General features: G+C 38.7%; 1 pseudogene across 1 annotated transcript; it reads left to right on the forward strand.

Moving 5' to 3' along the window:
* The first annotated feature begins 203 nt into the window (after window positions 1-203).
* LOC144639733 (uncharacterized) lies at window positions 204-3,201 on the forward strand (annotated as a pseudogene). The gene is made up of 3 exons (XR_013568202.1): window positions 204-617; window positions 1,726-1,944; window positions 2,174-3,201. The product of XR_013568202.1 is annotated as an uncharacterized LOC144639733 (transcript).
* The last annotated feature ends 2,810 nt before the right edge of the window (window positions 3,202-6,011 follow it).

Here is a 6,011-nt window from a genome sequence, read left to right on the forward strand (position 1 = left end):
TAGGAGAGTCATATCAAACAACTGTTGCCTGTTTCCTTAGCCGTACCGTAAAACCAGTTTCACACAAGTCGACCCTTAGTAGAGGGTCCTAAAAAAGGGGCAGGGGGTATAAAATACCATTTCCCAGCCTATTGTTTTCCTGATTTTACAAATCCCAGCCCAAGTTCTATTGTTTATTTGTTTGTAATTCCCAGTCCCAGGGACCCAAATTCCATTCTCCTAGTAACAATTTGCCCAAATCCCAGTTACCATTTTATTCATTCAGGTCCCTCTTAATAGTGAACTAGTCTGGGTTGCATTTACGTCTTTTAGTAATGCCCTTTGACGTCTCCTTTGTAGTTCTTGAAGATCACGATGGGATGTACGACTCGCTTATTAACCGGGAGGGAATCGATGTTATAATGGATGATATTTTTCTTGGAATCGAATCTATGAAAAGGAAGGACAAGTCAAAACAAATAACAATTGCCGACTTTATCCGACATAGTCGTGCCTACGGTGTGGCGTATGGGAACCACGTTTTCGAGGAAGGCATCTCAGATTGCCTGTCAAATGTGATCAAGTTCCGTTACAATGATGTGCTTAAAATCACAAGCAATTACATAAAAGATTCTCAGGTGAGATAAACGTCTGTAAAAAAAGGTAAGAGTTTCATGCATGAACGTTTGATTTAAAACTGTCCTCAAGTGTGGGCCGCGCGGTAGCCTAATGGTTAGCGCGCTCGACTTCGAGTCGAACGGCCCGGGTTCGAGCCCTGGCCGGGGCGCTGCGTTGTGTTCTTGGGCAAGACACTTTACTCTCACAGTGCCTCTCTCTACCCAGGTGTATAAATGGGTAACGGCGAATTTACTGCTGTGGGGTAACCTTGCGATGGACTAGCATCCCATCCAGGGGGGAGTAGCAATACTCCTAGTCGCTTAAGAAACCGGGATAAGCTCCGGCTGTATGGACCACTTGGCTCGGATACAGACTTTACTTTTACCTTACAAGTAAAGCACTGTGTTCTGTTTTTGATTGGTCGATACCACATTTAGAGTGACAAGAAATTAATTTCCACTAGATTTATAGTATCCAAAGAATTTGCCAGTCAAATGTTTTCATTGAAAATGTTGCGGTCTTCACCATGATGGTTTTTATGGCAGTTAGGACTGAAATTTTTAGACACTTTTTTTTCTTAAAACGACTAGAGATACGTCATCCTTGTATTTGTGCCCAATACAAAATGTACAATTTCAATAAATGATAGGCGTTATATAGAAGGTATAAACTTAAAAATGGATATTGACAGGCGCAAAAAAAAATCGCGCGGAATATCGCCTGATACTTAGAAGAGAAGCCAGAAGACCGAATTGGCTAATATCAGACGATATTCCTCAAGATTGAGCAGGATAATGTTTTAATTATTATCCTTTTCAACGAAAAACTTTTGACTTCAAATTTTAAACCGTAGTTACTTTATAAATTATTTACAACACACTTGAGGATTTCGACATTGCTGATCCTAGCAGTATGCAGGATTCGTGTCACATATCAACCCGAGTAAATGGCCTAGCTCACCACGAGTCTCTCGTAGCTCAGTTGGTTAGAGCGCCCAACCGGTATCTGGGAGGCCATGGGTTCGATTCCCGTCGGGGACTCAGAATTTTTTTTTGTCCCATGCTCGTGTCATTGTTGAAAAATTCATCTTCATTACTTCATAAAAGTCTTTTGTATTTTTGATTTCAGGCTGCCGAAAGTCAAAAGACGTCCTCTGATGTTAATCATGATACCATTAACGCGTTCGACTCTCAGTCGCCAATATTCCTGGCCGTTGTAGTAGCACTGTCCTTTTTCTTTTTTGTGTCCTTATCGGTGGCAAACTGTGTTATTTTATTACAAAGCAGCTGAACAGGAGGCGGAATACAAAATTAATGCTGGCGTATAGTGAGGATATAACCCCGCAAGGTAAGTTAATTAAAGGTTGCTTTTTACAGTCAAATCTGTAGAAAGTTGAAAAGACACAGACCTGGTGCGGTCCCTAAGCCACATTCAGAGTCATGTTGGACTAAAATAGTCAATAGTGTGGCAACTTCTAGTAACAAACTGGCAGAGCTTTTGAATTGGTCAAGACTACTTGTCCATAACACATGACTTTCAACTGACTTGTTTTGTATTTTCTTTTATATTTCTGCAGTGATTGTTGACAAAGTTGAACAGTCTTCGTCGAGTTGTTGTCATGGCCAACAGCAAACAGAGGTTTAGTTGTTCCTGAGTTTAAAAAGTCATGCAACAACAACAACAACAACAACAACAAGCTTCATTTGCATGGCTTCAGTTACAATGCGATGGAAAGTACAACTAATCCTCTAGCTGTGTGTGGCACGGCGTGGCATGTTGCTGAGTATCGGAACTTGTTGTCCAGTTAGAGTGCTTTGCAACTGTTACATTGTATAAACACTCTCAACCCAAGTTCGTCGTTCGTTCAAAAGTTCGATTTAAATTTCTTTTTGCCCCACCCTCCTCCCCTCAGCATGCGGTGGAAACTTTCGTTCCTGTTTCACTCCTTGGCATGCGTGCAAACTATTACCAATGAAAATCTTTTTTGTCTTTTTTTTTTTCGATTGATGGTACTCATAATGTCTTTCGGCATTAAAGATTCCACTGATTAACAACCATTAGTCGAAACCAGGAGCCATAATCGATTATTATGACTCCTGTCAAAACAGCTGTATAAAGCACGTGAGCAACCTGGAGGCAATTTTTGACTCGGTCAGCAGGGAAACATTTTGACTCGGAGGGGTTCGGGAAAGGGCACCCCTCTTGCCTTCTACCAAAGTCAACTTTTCTCTAAACAAAAAAGACCTTAAAATGAAAGTTTTAGTCAGCTTTGCTCTGTAAATTTAAATTTTAATAAGTCGTGTGGCCTTCTATATTAGATATTAGCGTATTTACCCTAAAAGGGACCACGGTGTATATTAAAGTTAACGGCCCTTATTAAAAACTGGTTAAAAAACTTTTTTTAATACTTGTTTTATTATATCCAAAAACGATAACAATAAAAAAACTCAGTTTAAAACCAGGATGTAAAGGTTAGTCTTTTTTTTCAATATCGGAGTCAATTAACCGCATAAAGGGGTAAGCGAAATGAACTTTAATCAGTTGGAATGTGTATGGTGGCCTAGGATTTCCATAGTCAAATTGGTATTGAATTGTAAAAAAAAAGTTCAAAAATAAAAATAAATAAATAGAAAATAAAAATAGTTTCACTTTCTTTTTGTTTTTTAAAAAAGTATTTTTTATAAAATTATTGAACCAAAAACTAAATTAAAAAAAAAGAAATGAAAAGCAAAAGAAAGTAAAATGAAATCAAAAATCCGCATGGCCTATCGTTGCCATAGACCAGAATCACTTGCGGTCGTATCACAACAAACATGGCTGCTCGAATTCGGAATGACTCGTGGATTGAAGATAGAAAACTCAAGGACAACTCAACTCGATAGGAAAACTCTAGGGGGAAATGAAGTAAAATGCAGGTGACAGGCCTACACAGACTACTACATCGTGACATTTGTTCGTAGTAAGCCGTTCTGTAAAATTGGATTGGGTCGTCCAATTTATTTCGCTTCAAACGTGTGATCGTGGATCCTTCATAACTATGCAGTGAATTTTTTTCTCTCGCTAAATGACTTTAGGTGACGGGTCGACTTTTCCTTTCCTATATATAAGGATCGTCACCACCATTGACGACCTGTTACGGATCAGGTGACGGTTTGGGTGTATTGGACAACTCCCTAAGCTTGTATTTTCAGTGCATTTTACCCTACTCCGGTTAAATTACCAAAAAAGTCTAACAAAAAATAGAGCGGGACGGTAGTAGCTCTCGCATGGCAGGCGTCTGAGAGGAGAGTAGAACAACAACAACAGGAACAATGCCCCCACCCCCTTACCCCAAGAACCATGTCAATTGCTACACTGGTAGACCACTAGCATTACAAGCTTACGAGAGCTGCTACGCTACTGTAAAAGTTTTATTTTTCATCTGTTCCTGGGACACTTTAATATGGCAAACGTATGCATCTTTATATATATGTCTGAATTTATCAAAACCAGGTCAAGGAAATTTCCACCGTTTTAAGCGCAAATCGCTGTAAACGCGTTTTTTCTCGACAGAAACTATCTCCAAACTCCATGATATAAAAACTAAAGGGAATGTCAGTCTTTTTTTCACTTCTCCTCTCTCTTCTCTACCTTTCAGCGCTGTATTTCTTTTTTTTTTTCCCCTTTCTTGTGGCGTTTTAAGCCAATTCGCGCAGTAACGTACTTGTTCAAGAATACTGACGTCACTTTTCTTTGACCCGGTTTTGATAAATTCAGACATATGATTCAATAGTATGAGCAGGGAAAGCCTGGATATCTCTCTAGATGCATAGAAAATGATTGATTGTAACTCGAGAAGCTCATTCTTGGCCTTTCCGGTCATACTATTGAATCAATTGATTCAATAGTATGAGCAGGGAAAGCCTGGATATCTCTCTAGATGCATAGAAAATGATTGATTGTAACTCGAGAAGCTCATTCTTGGCCTTTCCGGTCATACTATTGAATCAATTGATTCAATAGTATGAGCAGGGAAAGCCTGGATATCTCTCTAGAAGCATAGAAAATGATTGATTGTAACTCGAGAAGCTCATTCTTGGCCTTTCCGGTCATACTATTGAATCATATGTCTGAATTTATCAAAACCAGGTCAAGGAAATTTCCACCGTTTTAAGCGCAAATCGCTGTAAACGCGTTTTTTCTCGACAGAAACTATCTCCAAACTCCATGATATAAAAACTAAAGGGAATGTCAGTCTTTTTTTCACTTCTCCTCTCTCTTCTCTACCTTTCAGCGCTGTATTTCTTTTTTTTTTTTCCCCTTTCTTGTGGCGTTTTAAGCCAATTCGCGCAGTAACGTACTTGTTCAAGAATACTGACGTCACTTTTCTTTGACCCGGTTTTGATAAATTCAGACATATATACATTTCGCCGATAAAAAGATAAAAAATAAAACTTAGGTAAAAGCTGTTAAAATTGATGCTTTTACCTTTAAGTTTTTTTTTGGGTTAGGCGGGTTATCTGCAGGCGGCAATTTCCACCAGGGAGCAACTTTAAATTGACCTAGGGATAATTTAATTAAGAATCTGTCAGGTCGAGAGAGGTCTAAAATGTTAAAATTGAATTTTATTCCTTTGGAATATGATAACTCTACATCATGGGACAAATTACGCTATTGTAAGCACTATAAGGTAAGGTATAAGGTATTTTATTTAAAGTCGACACGTGGGGAGTGCCATGTGCCATTTTCCATTCTGCCATGGAAAATAAAGGCCAAAAAACACCAGTCAGTTTACTTTCCACTATGTGCGTTAAACGAAAGGACCGTGAGGGTTCTAAATTGGTTAATTAAAAATCGAAAACAATACTATCTCTTACGGCTAAAATGACACCTGTTCCCCAACTGTACACGAATATGGTGGTTCTTTCTTTGCAGCTAAGCTCGCCATAGGCTGATCATTGTTTTCTGGAGATGTGTGCGTTACCAAGAAACGTAGATAAAAAAGTTGCGGTCTACTCAGTATATCTATTACAATTTTTCAAGTTTTGCTTTCTTCCTATTTTTTAATTCCAAGAAACGTAGAGTAAACGGTATAAATACATACTCAGTACCACAGTACTGGCGAGGAATTATGTGATACCTTATTTTTTTTTCGGGAAAGGTCATAATGTCCTCTTTCTTAGACAAAATGACCTTTCCATTTTATTGAAAAAATTGCAACGCCATAGTCAATCAGAGAAAGTTTCAGCAAATTCCCATGCAATTTTTTATTTCGATGGAATCACCTTTAAACCCTCACTAAATCGTTCGCCGCCATCTAATCGTTCCTTGCGACTTTGTTCGATCTCCTCCGAGGTCTTCCATGGGTCTAATTTAAGTTGCCGTGAATTCATAAAATCAACAAAATATATCATGCTATCCGGTAAGGGCAAAGT

The sequence above is a fragment of the Oculina patagonica genome, unplaced genomic scaffold, assembly GCF_052425735.1.
Source record: "Oculina patagonica isolate OP01 unplaced genomic scaffold, crgOcupat unplaced1249, whole genome shotgun sequence".
NCBI classification, from domain to species: Eukaryota; Metazoa; Cnidaria; class Anthozoa; order Scleractinia; family Oculinidae; genus Oculina; species Oculina patagonica.